The 19970-nt window shown below is 39.2% G+C and overlaps 1 pseudogene; it reads right to left on the bottom strand.

Annotated features, from left to right (window-relative positions):
* Positions 1 to 17371: 17371 nt before the first annotated feature.
* On the bottom strand, positions 17372 to 19183 carry LOC114298191 (mediator of RNA polymerase II transcription subunit 14 pseudogene; annotated as a pseudogene).
* Positions 19184 to 19970: the final 787 nt, after the last annotated feature.

The following is a 19970-nucleotide window of genomic DNA, read 5'->3' as shown; positions in this document are numbered from 1 at the left end:
CACATAGACCATGTTGATTGGCATTGGAGAAAATGAGCCAAACCTGACCATTGGCTGCTTCTGTTCCTTCTCCGTGTTGGTCTACCCTGATGCCTATGACACATCCTCAATGTTGTATGCCTGTGACGCATCTTCTATGCTGCACTTTGGGACCGCTGTAGCTCGACTTTTTCGCACCCCTCCTTTCAGAGAGCTCAAATTGGTCCTACAGTTCGGACTCCTGTCACGGTTTTGAATCTAATCTCACAAAGTGCATTGTGAAACTGATAAACACCAAAGAGTCCAATCCGGCAAATCATTTTGGAAAATCGATTTTAAATCAAATAATGCCAAAACCGGACTGCTTTGCTAGATTACAGAGTCACCACCTAAATATTTTATTTTGGAAAAATTTAGGAAATCCTGACTCGTGCCAAAGGCCACGTGTCCGTCATCACCAAAGTTGTCTCGGCTCGGGAACTTGGGTATGAGAGGGGAAAGTCCTGAAATGAGTACCCCGCTCGCCCGATCAAAGGATCGGCCTCTACTAATCATGATATGTTCTTTTATAAACATTATGTGTTCTTATTCCGGTTATTAGCTAACTTTTACTACGTGATGCACAAACATATAAGTATAGACTAAAATCGCAAGAATTGGAACATTTCAACTCATGTTTATTTTTGAAAATGGTTTGAATTTGCAACCCTCAAGTGGGCTAAAACGCGAATTTTTCACCAAACAAGTTGGACTTAAAACATGATTTGCCACTTCGCAAAGTGGGCTTAAACATACATTCGTTGAATTGTTTCAATTCAAATAATAAAGCCTTCATCCACAGGCATTCATGTAGTTAATCATCTAAGCAAATAGCCTTATGGCATGCATGCTATCTGGCAACATGGCAATCGTACTCATGCAAGCATGCTAAAGCATAAAACTCACCGAGTACTCCAAGCCAAAACAAAAACTAGTTAGAAAGATGCATGATCCTAACTATGTTAAGATGCCTAATGCAACACATGCAATATGCAATTAATAGGCTCGGCTATTAATATGGCACATGATTTGATTCAATTTGATAACATGCTCTGAAACACGTGTTCAAATAAGTATTGAAATGACAATACAGTTTGAATGTTGCGCCGAGCCTCGGTGCATGCAAGACAAATGAATGATGCAAACATGCAAGCATAAGGTATGCTAATTGAAACTGTCCCTAATCTAACTATCAAAAGCAGTTAAATAAAAGAGAGAAAAACGTGGGGTTGGAAGACATGCACATACGCACGCACACACACTTATTACAACATTATGTCCTCACGAAGGAGGGTCCGAATGATTAAGCTAACTAGCTAGCTACGCTAATTAAGCTAACTAATTACAAACTGAAAACTAATTAACTATTCTAGTTAACTAATACAATAATTGAAGTAAATTAACTAACTATTCTAAGCTAGCTAAAATATTACAAAATGAATTAAGCTAAGTAATTACCGCACTTGTATGAATGAAATAGCTAACTTATTCTAAGTTAACAAAAGCGACTAAATGGCCTCGAGGGCGAGGGATGCATGCATGCTCGGTTGATCCACCCGAAAATGCCATTGCCTTGCCATCGGATGCCTCTGTTTGCACCCGTTTGATCACTGAAAATTGTACCGACTCCCAGAATGCCTCTACTCCACCTCAGGAGCACATTTGTGCAAAAATTCACTGGTGACTGGTCGACTACAAAAAGTGGCTGTCGGCTACTACAACTGGCCGGTCGGTCACTCCAAGTGCCCGTCGGCCACCCCTTCCCCGGGCTTCCTTTTTTTGCTGCAACAGAGAGCAAACAGAGGCAAAACAATGTATTTTCAAGGTTTGTGTGCATTGTTACCCTTCTTATCATTACACAAGTTCAAAGGAGTGTAATTCTCGACCCTCAAACCATCAACCAAGCATTTTCAATGCATGATGGCTAAGGAGCCAAGCTTGCACAAGTTAATGAATGCAAAACAAGACTTGACAAAAGCACGATGCTATCATGCATGATCAAGGGTGATGGTGACCAAGAAAAGTGACACGTTTCATCACTTTGAGTATGAAACGTCCCATTTTTCTCGTGTTCGAATTAATGTCCGATCCGAACACATGCAATGCAACATAACAGATGCTTATCTCGCCTCTTTTACTTTGTTCATTTTGTTTACACATTTTAGATTACCAATTAATTCTTTAATTGATTAGTCCAAAAGTGAGTGTCCTCTAATGGAAGAGGTGTCAACCAAGAGATGATTTAAGACAAGAGAGAGGTCATGCTGTTGGTTAGTAGAAATCCTCAAAAGAGGATTAAAACCATTAAGCACGAACCTCGATCTTGAGCTTAAACACAACCCTAAGGCTAAACAACTCTCAAAGCAAATGAAAAAGTAAAGAAATGAGGGAGGTTGCGGATATTATATGTGCTGAAATTACATGCAAAATAATACTAAAACATGCAATCAACTCAAGAAAATGATGTTTGAAGGCCTAAAACACCAAACTAGTGAAGCTCTTTGCACTATAACCACACAATACAAGCCTCAAAGGACCAAACCAGCTCAAAACAAAGCTGAAACCAGTCAAAATAGTGGCAAAAATATGCTGAGATTAAGGTACAAAATGCTAAAAAAACATGCTCACATGTTAAGCTATCTAGGCTCGCAAACAAGACATAAGGAGGGGAGGCTACCCCCTTCAATTTTGGACTTCAAAAGAAGGTTTTTGTACTGAAATAACTCTGATTTTCAGTGGTTAAGAGCTCTGAAAAAGATGATGCAAGAGTGGGAAACACGAGGGCAATGGCCTCCAAAACAAGGTACAAAGAAGGGCTATCAACCCCTCAACCTTTAATGGCCTTAGGACCCAAGCTTCATCCCAAAAACACAGAGTTTTTATAGCCTAAAATCAGTTTGAAAACATGGTAAAAGAAGCTAAGACAATAAGCTAAAACATGGAGCTTTTGAACTAGTAAACAAATATGAAGAGAGGTGGCCAACCCCTCTATTTTTGAGGCCTCAAAACAATATTTTTAGCCTCTGAGAACCTCTAAAAATCAGTGGTAAAAAGGCCCAAAAAGTTTGATTTAAAGGTGATGAAAGATAGCCCAAAAAGCTTAACAAGCCAAAGAGCCAAAAGGGGGGACGACCCCAACACTTTTAGGACTGAAAAATATAGATTTTTGTAGTTGAAAACCAGCTAAAAAACAGTGTCAAAAGATGGCAAAACAAGTATGGAAATTAAGCTAGCAAGGAGAAGTTTCTACCTCTTGAACCTCTTGAAGGGAAGACACAACTTAGGCAACAAGTCAAGCCAAATTCAAGCTAAAATCACCTTCTAGAGCTGAAAGAGGGCCTCCTAGAATCTCAGCCCAAAGATAAGCAACTTTGATCTGGGATGTCTAGGCAAAGGAGAAGTGTATCTCTACTTGTATGCACAAAAGGGCAAGAGAGAGAGAGAAATCTAGAGAGAGAGGCTCCCAAAATTTCCTAACCTCCCCAAATGGGAGAAAGACCCCCCTATATATAGAAAATCAAGCTAAAGGCTTGTATTCATCCCTCTATACACATGTATGGATATGGCTTTCAGTGAACAACAGCTGGCACAACTAGCAAACAAATATCTGAAAAAGGGAACAAATGGCCGTCGGCCACTTTAGGTAGCCAACCGGCCACTTCAACTGGTCGACAGAAACAAAAAGTGGCCGACAAGGTCCCTCCCCCTTCCAGGAAAGAGTCAACAAGGTTTGGCCCAAAAACAAGCACAAAACAAAAAGGTTTTAGAGGCTCAAGGACAAGGCGTTCCGCCGAGAACTTCAGGCGCTCAAACAAGCACAAACAAGCACAATCATCGAGTGCACAAACAATGACGTCTAAGTCTTGATTTCGGTCAAAAATGGGGTGTCTACAGTTGCCCCTCTTTGACAGAACTCGGAAGTCATGAAATGGCGGGGGTGAATGTCAAAGTCTAGAGACGACCCATTTTTGACAAGGCCATAGACTCAGACAAACAACCAAACAAACAAAGAATGGTTGCGCCCGCAGGCTGCCTACGTATCCCTTTGCAAGGAATCAAACCAGTGTAGTTCAGAGGCAGGATGCAAAATGATACATAATGCAACAAAACAGTGCGAATGATATACAATACAATGAAATAATCAAACCACAAACAGTGCAAAATCACACAAATATCATAAAGGGTTGGAGATGCAAAATCAAACTACGTTTAACATAGAAAAGGTACCGGAACCCTCAAACCACAATTCTCTTAGTGGGATAGGCGTGTGCACATGCAGAACTATGTGTTTCACAGAAAGAATACAAGTAATTGGGAGGGATGATATAAGTGAGGAGTGATCTGCTGAGGAAAGATCGTGATCCTAAATGCTGAATGTAACAAAACAAAATACGATGCCATGGATCCAATGGATGTAGTGAATAAGGCGTATGCCGAACCACGTCTTACCAAGGCATGGACACAAACTAGACCACGTCTAACACAGAAAAGGTGCCGAAACCCTCAAACCATAATTCTCTTCATGGAATAGGCGTGTACACATTATCACAGAACCATGCTTCAACGAAGGAAATGTATGAGCACATGCCCAACTAAGCTTAACAAAGAAAGGATGCAGACGATAAAATGGTATGATGTAATGGACGTAACAGATAGTGTAGTAGATGCAAAAGGGTGACATACTCCAACCACGCTGGAATCGTAAGAGGAGGAAGAACAAATCCCAAACACGCTGAAATCGTGTGAGGAAAGGAACACTTTAACCATGCGGAAATCGTGAGAAAAGGTCCGAAAACAACCACTCAGGGGCGCGTTCCATGCAACCTGAGATAAATTCCAAACACGCTGAAATTGTGTGAGGAAAGGAGCACTCTAACCACGCTGAAATCGTGAGAAGAGTTTTGAAAACAACTACTCAGGGGCGCGTTCCACGCAACCTGAGATAAATTCCAAACACGCTGAAATCATGAGAAGAGTTCCGAAAACAACCATTCAGGGGCGCGTTCCACGCAACCTAAGATAAATTCCAAACACACTGAAATCGTGTGAGGAAAGGAACACTCTAACCACACCGAAATCGTGAAAAGAGGTCCAAAGAAAACCAATCAGGAGCGCATTCCACGCATCCTGAGATAAATTCCAAACACGCTGAAATTGTGTGAGGAAATGGACACTCTAACCATGCTGAAATCCTGAGAAGAGGTCCAAAGAAAACCAATCAGGAGCGCGTTCCACACATCCTGAGATAACCCCGGGGGACAACGATCCTAAACGGTGCACAGCGTGAAAGGATAAATGATACAAGATAACACTAGATGCAAACAAATGCAATAAGTGTGATAATATGATACCTGTTACAAGCAATGTAGTGCATGATGCTTAGGGAATGTAATAAACAAACAAAGCGGCACTTTTAAAAAAAGCACCTCATGGGGTGAGTGGCAATGAACCGCTCTACTCTGACAGGGATCTCCCCTTTTGTGTTCTTCAAACTCTTACCTTCAACTCACAATTCAAAGGCCCTCAAATGCTGACAAGGAACGACATCTGCATGTAGAAGCCAGAGATGCTGCTTTTCTTCCTAATCATATTCACAACTTTCCCTATTCTCCAATGAGGTGACAGACTAAGTTGGTTCAGTATCCAGAATTGAGGCGCACATATGCTATCTCAATCTATGGGGCTGCCATACAGATTTCAAGCCGGAGATACATCCCTAGGTATTCAAACCAGACTTTAGTCTCAGAAATTCCAAACCTTTGTGTTCTAGGCATCGCCATTCAAACTCTAGTTTCCACCGTCGCAGTTGGCCTCCTAGGAACTCATTGCAAACATAGCCAAGATGTCTCTGGCAGGGAATGGTACTTAGGGAGAGCACTTCTGATCGCCATTCTGGCTTGAAGCAAGCTTGAGTTTGAGCTTGAGCTTGATGTAAAGGTACACTCATACTTCGGAGCATTGACAAGGCCTAAAGAGGTACATACGGAATGCAATCTCGGAACTTTATGAAGTTGAAACAAACTCAGATGCCCCACATTTTCCCTTTTTTCTTTTGCTTTGCAATCTGGAACCCATGTAGCTTTAGATAGGTCCTTGTTCTATTGTTCTCACATGACCTGGGTTGAACCCTGCAGTTTTATGAAAGAACAAATCCTACTTTGCACATATGTGGAGAACGGCACAGCACTCTGAGTACAAAACGATTTATATTTTGAAATTAAAATTGAGAAATAGTTCTTGACCAGGTATTGAGCCTACGAACGACCGACCACAGTCAAAACGACTCAACAAAGGAAAACAAAGGTAAAACAACCTAAACATAGCTATTGACACTCGAAACGACTCAGAACAAGAATCGAGACAAACAAAAACAACAAACACAACACTCGAATGTATTCCAATGGCGAGAGGCCTCTCAGTTCACAAGGAGCCATTTTCTCCATGTATTGTTTCCCACCATTTCTTATTTGTGATTCTCACATCACTCTGGCACTCAATCTCTTTTTCTCTTAAAAGCTCTTTTCTTATTTTTTATCTCAATGCATATCTCTTTATTATTTAATCTCTCTTTTTTTTTCCCTCCCCTTGGTGGTTGATGGATAAACAGGAAGTTGTGGACTCTTGCCCCTAGCATTCTACTAGATGCTCCTTCTTTGGCTCACAACTAGTGAGCTTTCCCACAGAGGGGTTGTGATGGGACTGGATGCGCAGCAGATCTGCAACTGACATCGGTTGACGATGCCCTTCGCTTAGCTGCTTGACCGAGATGAATTATAATATGTTCCACCGGCCAGGCATACAATTGATTGGTCTCACATATTGCGTTTTCTACGTTCCCATTCCGAGTAAGATGCCAATTTGAGCTTAATCATCCGGATAAGGAAATCGAATATCCAGCTCCATTTCTAGTTCGTGTTTCGCACTTGGCTTGATACCTCATTGCTTGGAGGATGAGAGAGCTTTTGGCCTTTTGATACCTCTGGCGAATACATTGATAATGGAAAACAGACAAAACCTAACTCAACTGTGCCCCTAGTTCATCATTTTGACCATTTTTTATTTTTTGGATTTCTACTAAAACAAATTTTGACCAACACGAGAGTTAGATTAGCATGTTTGTTCGATTTTCTGATTTGAAATTATGCAAGTCAAGCCATGAGCACTGAAATTTTTCCTTTTTTGGGTCCAAGAAATGGTTTAGTTTTGGAAAAATAGAATAATTTTTGAGAGAATTAGTCAACCTCATTAAAAATCCTCAAAAACTATTTTTGCAAATGGCCACTGGTCGACCAACATAGAATTTCTTGAGATGCACAACCTCAGATCTGAACTTGAAATGTCTTGCAGTTGAATCTTGTAATGGAATAGGACAGTCCGATTTTGAACAAAGATGAGCATGAAGACGAGCCAATTTGCACATGGATAAGATAGCCGGGTTGAATAAGGATAAACCAATCAACATGAACGAGACCAGCAGGTTGAAAATGGTTGGGGCCGGACTTCAGGATGAAGTTGCCTATGTATCCCAAAGATGGGAATTAGGCCGTACGTAGTTCCGGGTGAGGTTCACTCGGGTGTTGACACTCTCCTTTTGTGCTCTAACTTCTGCCAAGGCCGCCCTTGCTGGGTTTTCAACCTTGCGAGCTATTTTTCTTTTCATTTCATTATTTTTTTCTTCTTTTTTTTTTTTTCATTTTTGTTCTTTTCTTTTTCTTTTTCTTTTTGCTCCAACTTTTGCCTGGGTCGCCCTTCCGGGTTTTCGGTTCAGCGCGCCTCTCAAGGATAAAAAAAGTTTAACTTTGTCCATGTTGATTGGCCATAGGATCTTTAAGCCATCTGAATCCAGGAGAATGGCTGCTGTTTGTTGATGATGTAGGAGCCCATCCAATCAGGTCTGAATTTGCCCTTAGTGTTGTGGATAGGAACTCGATTGTCCTTCAGCAAAAATTTTCTTCTTTCAGTTGCTGGAATTTGGCTTTCTTGCCTATCATCATTGGTTTGCGGAATGACCCATCTTTTGAATGTTTGAGCACATCTGACATTTTTGCCCCTAGTTCAAGGGCTGTTTCTGATCTAGCTTTGCAAGCTTCCTTTGATGACATCTGACCTTCTTGATCTGACCTTCTTGCCCTTAGTTCAAGGGTTACTTCCAATCTAGCCATACAAGCCTTATGTTGTGATTGATCGTTTGAATACTCTAAATCAAAGTTCAAGGTTTGAAAGCAAAAGGGGTTGAGTCTTCAGGCTGAGAGCGATCCTATGCTGCACGATCTCGAGAGCGATTCCATACATGTCTTCGCAAGACCACGCAAAATATTTTTTGAAATCTTTTAAGAAAGCGACTAGTCACTTAAGCTCCTCTGAAGACAATGTAGAACCAATCTGGATCAAGCCAGGATCCTTCCCAGTACTCACATTAACAAATATGATCTCATTCATTAAGGGCTTAGCGTGCCTCTTTTTCTCTTAGTTGATCAAATTTTTGCAAATCCCGAGGAATTCCTTCCTCTTTGTTTTCATCACAGTGTTCGAAAAGTTTTGAAAAACCTAGGTCAATGCAGTGATTTCAAGGCATAGAAAAGTAGGTGAAAGGCACTACCGTTTCATTTAGATCTTTTGGCTCAACTAACTCAATGGTAGAAACAAACGCAAAAGAAAGAGTGTAAAAAAATGAACACAAAACAAGATAGTGATGTTCGAGGTAACACCCTCGAAATCACCCAACTCCGACACAACAGGACTGGCTCGATACAATAAGACAGACTCAATATAACACAACAGAACCGACTCAATACCCAAGTCAGAAAGTAAAATAAACAGCATTCGCAAATTGCTCAAAACAGTGCGTGCCATCCGCCATATCTGGAGTAAAAATGTGCGCCATTAGCAGGTGGTTCATCCCCCGATCACATAATCATATTATCTCCCAAGTTCATCGATCCAGTACCGATAGACTTTGCAGGACCTGGTGCGATGATGACCTCTTTACCAATCAGATCTTGTATTTCATGGTGAAGACGAAAGCAACTGTCAGTGTCATGACCGGTTTGTTGATGGAAAGCACAATACTTGACAGAATCATGCTTAGCTGGAAGGGGATCCGGGAGAGGCCGAGGCTCAAAGGGTTTGAGATGGCCTTGTCCTATAAGGATTTGGAAAGCTTTGGACAAGGTCATGTAAAGCGGGGCGAAGACCCTCTGGCCTCGGGGTTGGTGCTTCGAGGTTTGTGGAGTTATGTTGGATGTACCGGCAAAGAGGTTGGTAGGTGCTGACTGGGTTTGATGATCTCTTCCAAGTGTAGGATTGGAGCTGAAATGAATGTTTCTGGTACGACATCCCTTTTCCCGGCTTGCCCTTTGATTCAAACTGCCCCCAACTTGAGTGGTAAAAGTGTCACCCACAGTCTTTGTAACAACTACAAGCACCTACTGTTTGTTAAGTCCTTCGACTTTCAAAGCCTCAACAGCCCACTAAAGATGTTCATAGGGCCCAATGCCTGCCCCTACCTTGTTCTTATCACTTGCCTCCATTTTGCTAAAGGATTGGCCTTCTTCAAATGTAGCCCGTCCCAAGATTGAGGAGCCTTTTGGCGTGAAGTTTCTAGCATGTGATGTGGTCGATGATGGAGCCAAAACCCCAAAAGCTAAATCTGCCACAGTTCTCTACAAATCTCCAATCATGCTCATCAGCTCAGAAGTAGTGGGTTCATAGGTTTGAGATGATTGGGGTTCAAGTGCATCCATCATGCACAAATCCGTGCTTTTTAGAATGAACGCCTCAGGCTTGGGTAAATGGGCTGGGGTGATGTATATGCTGGGGTTGTAGGTGGATGAGAGTGTATGGATTAGATTGAGGTGTTGAGGTAATAGGTTAGTGTTAGCCTGAGGTCCTTTTGGTGGAGCTATGATATCTTCGTCAATCAGATCTTGAATCTTATGACAGAGGTGGATGCAGCGGTTCGTATCATGACCATGCTGTTGATGATAGGTACAGTATTTAGCTGGGTCATATCTTGGTGGAAGAGGATTTGGAAGGGGTTGAGGTTCTAGAAGCTCTAGGTACCCTTCTTCTCGCAACATTTTCAAAGCTTGAGAGAGACTCATGTAAAGAGGATAAAAATTTCGGGCTTGGGGCCGAGTCGAAGTGGTTGGTTTTTGGCCATTGAGGGGAGTGGTGATAGTGTTTACTTCTAAGCATTTTGCAGCTGTGCTACCATCAGTAGTAGCATTGGAACTACGAACAACATTCTTATTCAAAGGCTCATTATCTTCCACAAAGATCCCTTGTCTGATGGCATCCTTGATTTGAACTCCCGTTTCATGAAACTCTAGAAAGGTAAACAAAGGTAGAACAATCATCTTCTGCAGCAACTTGCCGTTCAGATTCCGAACAATCATCCTGATCTGATCTTTATTGGAAGGCCTTATAGTCATCATCGAGGCCTTCGCTCTCTATCTCGTCATGAACTCTGAGAAACCCTCCTTTAGCTCTTGGCGGGTGGCTTCATGATCACGAGTTATGACCTCGATCTGTGTGTTGTAGGAGTATTGAGCAATGAAGGCCTCAGCAATCGCTTCCCAGTTTTGTTTCACAGAGTCCTCTAATTTAGCATACCAGATTACGGCTATCCTAGACATGGTTCGGCCGAATAGTGACAACTTCTGGGCTGGGGTCAAACCCATTGGCCTCAGGATATCAGAAAATAGGCGAAGGTGCACCATTAGGTCTCCAGAGCCGTCGAAGCGGTCAATATGCAGTATTTTAAACCGCTTTGGTAAGGTAACTGCGAATTCAGTATACCCGTCTTCTAAATCCGGGATGGATTTCACTCATTGTGCTCGTTTGAATAACTTCTCCAGTTTATTAACCTTAAGTGCAGTTGGGTCAACCTCAAATTCAAATGGAGCTTGTGCTTGATAAACAGGAGCTTTAGAGGCCTGTGCTGGGATTGGCTCTGCCGGATTGCCCTGAGTCTCTTGGACATTAGCAGTATGGGTAGTGGCTCTAGGTGTTAGGTTACCCGTGAGACGTGTATATGATGTGGAAGCCACGGCTGGCTATGGCTGTTGTTGTTGTAGCCGGGTTATCACTTCGGTCTGACGAGCCATGACTTCAGCCTGACAGAATGCGTCTTGCGACATTGCCTCGATTGTTTGTTGTAAGTGCTGTATCTGTTCTTTCACACTGGCTGGGGGATACTGAGCCATGGGAATGGGTGATTGATGTTGTGTTGAGCTGAATGCAGATAACTATTCCCAAACCAGACTAGACCCGAGTGAACTGAGGTGTGACTGTTGTAGAAACTGTACTGGTAAATTCTACATGAACCTCCTTCGTCTTGTAACCGGTGGGGGTGTGGTAAACACAAGTTGCTTCTGAACAAATTCCGACCTGACAAAGTCTATCGATACAAGTCCAGAGTACTTAGGGGATATTGGAGCCTTCTGAAGCTATGGTTCCAGGACTACCTTGCAAAAGAGAAATCAGACAGTATCTCAGCCCAATTTCACTAGAACGGATATGATCACAGCTGAATTTCACTGGAACGGATATGATCACAGCTGAATGACTGTACTCTTTACTGAATTCTGGTCTAGTGATATGCACATCCCTGTACAGTTTCACTGTAAAGCATAAACCAGTTAAAGAGAGCCAAAACACCCCTATGATGGGGTAGGGTTACCCTGTCCTAGTTTCGTTAGGAGCTAGGGTTTCACTACGCAAAGCAAGCAGTTTCAAATAATTCCTGCATTCGGGTGAGCAACCTGTCCTAGTTTGGAACAGTCTCTATGGCTTCCGATATGCAACTAGGCTGATTGGTCAAAAAGGGTACCTTAGCAAGACTACCTAACATACCTCTGACACCTAACATCGAGAAGTGAAAGGAGGATCAAACGGTACAGCAGTAGTCCAGATTCAAGGGTTGTGTTCCTATCGTGGCAGAGCCCGCAACCGGTTAGCCTTATGGCGAGGTTTTCCAAGCAAGCCTCCGGCAAACCGCTCAGGAATAGCAGATGGAAAACACTATGACTTAGGCGCACCAATGCAAATGCAAATGCAAATGCAAAGAAACACATGAGTATAGATAAAATAACATATCATAAGTTCGAGTCAAGTTCTCTAAATCTCCAACAGAGTCGCCAGAAACTGTGGACTCGACTTTTTCGCGCCCCTCCTTTCGGAGAGCTCAAATTGGTCCTACAGTTCGGACTCCTGTCACGGTTCTGAATCTAATCTCACAAAGTGTAATGTGAAATTGATAAACACCAAAGAGTCCAATCCGGCAAATCATTTTGGAAAATCGATTTTGAATCAAATAATGCCAAAACCGGACTGCTTTGCCAGATTATAAAGTTGCCACCTAAATATTTTATTTTGGGGAAATTTAGGAAGCCACGTGTCCGTCATCACCAAAGTTGCCTCGGCTCGGGAACTTGGGTACGAGAGGGAAAGGTCCTGAAATGAGCACCCCTGCTCGCCTGATCAAAGGATCGGCCTCTACTAATCATGATATGTTCTTTTATAAACATTATGTGCTCTTATTCCGGTTATTAGCTAACTTTTACTACGTGATGCACACGCATACAAGTATAGACTAAAATCGCAAGAATTGGAACATTTTAACTCATGTTTGTTTTCGAAATTAGTTTGAATTTGCCAACCTCAAGTGGGCTAAAACGCGGATTTTCCACCAAATAAGATGGGCTTAAAACCTGATTTGCCACTTCGCAAAGTGGGCTTAAACATACATTCGTTGAATTGTTTCAATTCAAATAATAAAGCCTTCATCCACAGGCATTCATGTAGTTAATCATCTAAGCAAATAGCCTTATGGCAGGCATGCTATCTGGCAACATGGCAATCGTACTAATGCAAGCATGCTAAAGCATAAAACTCACCGAGTACTCCAAGCCAAAACAAAAACTAGTTAGAAAGATGCATGATCCTAACTATGTTAAAATGCCTAATGCAACACATGCAATATGCAATTAATAGGCTCGGCTACTAATATGGCACATGATTTGATTCAATTTGATAACATGCTCTGAAACACGTGTTCAAATAAGTATTGAAATGACAATACAGTTTGAATGATGCGTCGAGCCTCGGTGCATGCAAGACAAATGAATGATGCAAACATGCAAGCATAAGGTATGCTAATTGAAACTGTCCCTAATCTAATCATCAAAAGCAGTTAAATAAAAGAGAGAAAGACTTGGGGTTGGAAGACATGCACACACGCACGCACACACACTTATTACAACATTATGTCCTCACGAAGGAGGGTCCGAATGATTAAGCTAACTAGCTAGTTACGCTAATTAAGCTAACTAATTACAAACCGAAAACTACTTAACTATTCTAGTTAACTAATACAATAATTGAAGTAAATTAACTAACTATTCTAAGCTAGCTAAAATATTACAAAACGAATTAAGCTAAGTAATTATAACACTTGTATGAATCACTACAACAAGTTGGGTCTTGAATGACGAATTTTTTTTGTCTCCAAAGAGCTAATTTCGTCACTATAGATATTTGTGATGAAATATTTTCCTCACTAGTTTCGTCATTGAATGTTTGTCACTAAAAACCACCGTGACGAAAACTAATTTCGTCACCAATGAAATTTCTTTAGTGACGAATTTTTTTGTCACCAATAAAACAACATTTTGTCACCAAAAATTCTCATTTTCGTCACCAAATAGTTATTCAATACTATATTTATAATTTTAGTTGACAAATAAATTCGTCACACATGTTAATCATTGATGAGAAAATAATTTCGTCACAATAAGATGTAAAATTGATCAAATTTTTCGTCTCCAAAAGTCAAATGGGTGACGAAATATATTTCGTGGCAAATATTTATATACGTGATGAAATTTTTAGTCACCAAACAACAAAATCAATGAAAACTTTCATATATAATCTGTAATAAATTTTGTCATAAAAAATATTTATTAGCGACGAATAATCACTTTGTCATAATAACAAGTACAAATGACGAAACAAATTCGTCACTAAATTTGTTCCATGTTTTATATTTCAATTTAAATTATTATTTTACAAATATCCCTGCTTATATCCCAATATCCTTTTAAATGTATTAAGAATTCCACTAACTATTATACACCACTCCACAAAAAAATTCACTAAACAATTTATATTATAAATCAAAATATATCCATCAAACAACTTTAATAATAATCCATTAAGTATAACAAAAAAACCATCAAAGCAAATCCCAAAATGAACTAACGTGAAGTCCACAAAAAAAAAATCAACACTCAATCTTGATTTGCAACTACAACTAAGTATCAATTCCATAAATAAATAAATAATAAATAAATAAATTCAACACTTGATCTTGATTTGCAAGTATGCTTCCAAACGTCATCAAAAACCAATCTGCAAAGAAAATTAACAAGAAAAACATTAACATATTATCAGTTACACTGTATAGACCACTCTATCCATGTCAATACAAATTGTGTACACAATGAGTCTAGCTTGACAACCAGAAGTTCCTTTGTACATGGCAAGCTCCTATTAATCATATTACTAACTTAGAGCAACTCCAACACTACCTAGCAAAAATACCCAAAAAAATAATGTTGCTAGTACAATCAAGGTTCTAAGAAGGAATTTTCAAGACTCAAGTAAAGGCAGTCATAAAATGCTGGCAGATTTTAAATGTCACCAAAAAAACTTGTGTCACATATTATTGTTCATATTTTCTAATCATTCTCCGTAGCTAATTATATTACTTCTATTTTCAGTTTCAGATTTGTGATTCATTGAAAATCAGAAAATGATACGTACAACATTTAAGGTTTATTGAAAAAAGTTCACTTCCATGCTGTAACTATATCCTATGAATTAGTGATAATCAATTTTCTCGTCTTACTAAATATAACAATAAAAATAATAATAGTAATCAATAAAGTATTTGTCAAAAAGTGTTAATAGTCCAATTGCTTATAGTTAGTAGCCAAGCAGAACTTTATTTTCCTATATGTGATAGACTGTTACAAAATGAAGAAAAGTCCACTCATGATTGCTTGAAAACATTTTTCAAACTTGAGTTTTCAGCCAAAAAAGATTCTCCATCCAGAAAATAAAAGATTATAATGGTCTCCGGTAAATATTCAACATCTACTAAATATATCTAGATCATGTATAGAGAGAAAGATAAACAATTAATGCAGCTATAGAAGTGACCAAAAGTATTTTGAAATGGAATTGCAATTGAGGCAAATATGACTTTCATAAACGAACCAGAATTCCAGAGAATATGAAGCCCTTAACTTCTTGGCTGAGATCTTTAGTGTGAGGATCTTCAAGAGTTACACCTGCATCTCCAACATCATATTGTTTAAGAATCTATTCCTAACTCAAATCAAAGAACTGAAGCATTGTACCTATAGGAATAAGATAAGGACAATATAGATAAGTTAACAAATAACAAATCAAATTCACACATTCTGAAGTAAAATATCACAATTTAGAAACGCATAACTTTGTTGGAAAGGCATCAGAAGAAGAGTTGACTAGCACAGATCATTTTAAAGAGAAAAAGCAAAAGAAACACGTTATCAGAGAAACAACAATAGGATATTAGGATAACTTTTTGGAATACGCATACTATCCATAATTCAGTGTCATAGAACTGATTAATAAAAACTACGAGGTATAGTGCATAATTTCAGCTTAGAGTACAATTCATATTTCTATAAATGAAGTGGAAGACAGGTTTCAATGACACCATCTATGGAGTTTCATAACCAGAAGAGAATGAAACTTTGCATAGCTTTCAAAGTCAGTCAATTAACTTAGCAAAATAGCATGAGTTAAGCATGCTAACCTTTTTTTATTGCACTGTCATCCATAGCCTTGTATTCCACATTCTTCGGAGCAAGTTCTCACTACAACAAAATTGAATTTTTACGGCTTGCAATGCATGTCGTAAAAACTCTTTCACGACATGCACACAAACTCCGTTATATGAAAAGCAAATTAAAAGGAAAAACAAATTCAAAGTTCATTACATGAGTAAACTCAATATATGAACACATGATATCGCTAAAATGCCCACTTTAGTACTTGAAAAGCAAATTACAAGATCAGATAGCTAATTATATGTACAAATGAAAGCAAAAAGATTATGCACAACACAAGCCAGTCAAGTCTAATTCATTATTAGGAGTAGTAGACAGAGCTAAAGAATCAATTAACTTGGCCAACACAGAAAGACCCTGTCCTAATACCAATTGTAGGGATTCGAAGAGCAGATGTTGCAGCAGCAGCAGCAACAGGTGCAAGCACACATTTCAGAACAACTAAAAAGCACCCAGCTTTCTGCAAAGCCAGGGCAAACTCAACAACCTGCAGAAAAATAAATCCATCTTAAAAGGAAATCCCTTCTTCAAAGCTTGCAAACTTACGAATTTTTTTGAAAAATATATAATAGCGGTAGGGTCATAACAGTTTTATGCACTCTGCATCACTCAGCAAATTCAAAATTGACAAAAGCTACCCAAAATTGGGTGGTAACCACATGAAACTGTGATAATTGATCTTATATAGTGGCAAAAGCTACCCAAAAACAATCTGATAAGGCCGGTTAGATTTGGTTTGAACTTACTTGGTGAACCCAAATGGATAAGAATATCTGAATAAAATGGCATTACTACATAAGGTTCATTGGCATAACTTTATCCAAAGTGATGTTCAGATCATTCACACCCATTGGAGTATCATCTGCCACAAATGACAACATCCAAAGGGTCATTTGGGAAATGGAGAGGTAAAGAAGTAGGCTCCTTGGAGGAGAGCTGCATTGCTTAGGTAGCTTAGCTAATTGATTAGGAAACTACAACTTACCTTGATCCTCATTTTTGTTATATTATTTTCACAGTAGCTACTTTATTTAAAAAGAAATACCTCTATGAATGAAAAAAAAAAAAATACCTCAATGATTTTTATATTTGAAAAAAAAATGCTTTTACATATTATATATATATATATATATTTGGTGCCAAAGTACACACTGATGCTATTATATAATATTAATATGTGAATAGTCATCCCATATACACTGTACAAATACTACTGAAATATAGGAAAACCAAAAGAATTTTGGAAAAATTTAGGGACCATGTCATATACATTATAGAAATACTCCATAATAGAGGGTTATTGGATGAATTTTGGAGACCTTAGGCCATAAGTAGTTTCCTCACTGACTCTGACTGCAATTGTCTTAACCTGTAGCTAACATGTGGCTACTGTGAAGAATATTACAAGTTTAACACTACCTTATAACAACTTTGTAGTGTATATATACAATAATACCTCTGTAACATTTCAAAAACAAAAAAGGAAAATAATTGAAGTAGGTTGATTTCCATTATTTAGGGAGGAAAAACAGAACAGAAAGTCAAAAACAAACAAAAAACTAACCTTGGTATGAGGCCAAAGCTGGTCGGGAGAAACATGTATCGTGCATCCCTCTTTACCAGACTCCCACTCGACAACAAAGCAAACAAGTACCCCCAACCAAAACTAAACTACAAACTCATGAGACCAACTGCCTCAATGCGAAAAGCCCTCCTCATCTATTCTGAAAAGTTGTCAAATGCCTCGAGAGCACTTTTGGCTCCAACTGCTGCTTTACTATTGGAGTTTGCACTGTCTTTTTCTAGTTTCTCATCTGGTCTTACTCCAAGCAGTTTTCGCATTCCAAGTGCAAACATTCTAGCATTGGAGAGCCTTTGGATATCTGCCACTAACTTCTTGATGCTATCTGCCTCCACAGAATGATAACTCAAAACAACACCTACTGGGTCATAACAGATATGAGAATCTACATCAGACGTATTGGCAATACGAACACCAGAACCCTATGGAGTACTATTGCTTCCATTCTAAAGTTCCCACAAGTCCCTGAAGTGCTGGTCATTTATTTTGACATCTCAATACATGCGTCCAGGTCGACCAAGTCGCAGGCATATGTGTTGCCATGTATTGCCTTTCGCAAATGGGAATCGGAACCATAAATTTGAGGATGCATTTCTTAGACCCACTTCTTCAACATATGAAATGTCAAGTGCATCCATCTGGCTAGAGAGTCGAGCATGCTTGATACAAAGTGAGCAATGCCTGACCACATGAAGAAGAGCTGAAACATATATGCTAGAGGGTGCATTTCCTTTATTTGCTTCAGCAAATAGACTTGCATAACTATAACCTTCAGTTTTGCCAATCATCTTCAATGAAATGAGTGCCTGTGGTGAAATCTGACGACTGAATCCTGAATCCATGATTTTTTTTCTCTTACTAAATCCTGACTGGAGCTCTAAACATTGAAGTGATGGAATCAAATTCAACATATTTGAAATTGTACACTTTCTTGATCTTCTATCATGTCTAGTAACAGCATGAAGCTTTGAGCTAGGACCAACAGCAAAATCTGGTGCTTCGGCTGAAAGGAACACATTTATCACAAATACAATTAACTACAAAAATACTATTTAATGGAAATTTATAAGTCGCAGCTAATACAGATAAAATCAAAGTAACTTACATATGATAGTTGTAGCCTAAGGGCTAGATCCAGAAACTTTAAAAGATCCAATTGCTGAGGTTCTAGGCCTGTTAGGTTTTACAATTGGTGCAGAAACTCGGGGGCTAGTCAGTCTTGGTGGGGAAGACAAATTCATTGTGGCACAAGAATCAGCAGAATGTGGAGATATAAAAGAAGCCAAATCCTAGTTAGATTTTGAAGCAAACAGTTTTTCAAAGTTGTGCTCCTTTCTAAGCCAGAAGGTGGTGAACTTACAGAGCTAGACTGCATGATGCCTTTCAAATTGCTTGTTGAATAAATAGAGCCACTATTATAATGGGGAGATCTACCAGAAACTTTATGAGCATTATTGATCTGTGCTATTTGTGTTCCTCCCTCCCGCTTAGGTAAGGAGGTTCTAACTTTCATACTCTGAAAATTCATTAGAACAAAGCCACAATGCGCTACAGCAGATGCATTAAATGATGAAGAGTGACTCTGACTAGAGAAAGAAGGTGCAGATGACCCTCTCTCAAGCTCAAACACTTCATCAACAATAGAAGAGAAACTTGATAGCAGATTTCCAGAACTAAGCATAGAACCATCGACGTTGAGCTCAGAGAGAAGACCATGTTCAGATGTTTGATTAGCACCCACAGCATTGGGTGAAAGTTAAAGTAGTTTTCCATAGTCAAGAAGGCTCAAATTAAGTACATCTTCAATCATCTGAATCTGATCAATGTCAACATTTTTTACACAGGTGACACGAGGGCAAAAAAGAATAGAAAGTCAAAAATGAACAAAAAATTTAGTTAATAATACAAAAAAAAAAAAGAAAAAAAGCCACAAACAGGGTATAACAAGGCACAAACATAACACATGTAAATCTGACTATTTCTACACAAATATTCAACTTCATGCAATCAATTTCCACCCAAAAATAGATAATAAAATCAGTAACAAAGAGGCTTATCTAGGCACTGCAAATCTGAATTTTATTCACCAAAATAGTAGCTTAACAAAACTTTCTCTTACAAACGCCCCCCATTTGGTCTTCAAGTTGTCTGCTACTACAATAAGAGATCAACTTGAAGAAGCCATCTTAAAAGATGTTTTGCACTATTGTCTACTTTGCAATTATGCTCTACTACAGCACTCTAGTCTATCCTAGAAAGACTCTACCACTCTGTCTGAGACATGGACTTGTGTGTTGGAGTATCCAATGAGTTTTTGATAACCAGGATGCATGTGGGAAAAAAAACAACGCAATTATGTGATAAGTGGGAATCAATCACTAAAGAAGCCTGATGCTAATCTATTTTGACAAATGTTTACTCTATGGAAAAATCTATATTTACTGATGATGCACCAGTAGTAGCACAAC

The sequence above is a fragment of the Camellia sinensis genome, chromosome 7, assembly GCF_055761805.1.
Source record: "Camellia sinensis isolate YWXY chromosome 7, ASM5576180v1, whole genome shotgun sequence".
Lineage (NCBI taxonomy): Eukaryota > Viridiplantae > Streptophyta > Magnoliopsida > Ericales > Theaceae > Camellia > Camellia sinensis.
Note: the sequence above shows the minus strand (reverse complement) of the source record. Positions and strands in the feature narration are given on the sequence as shown.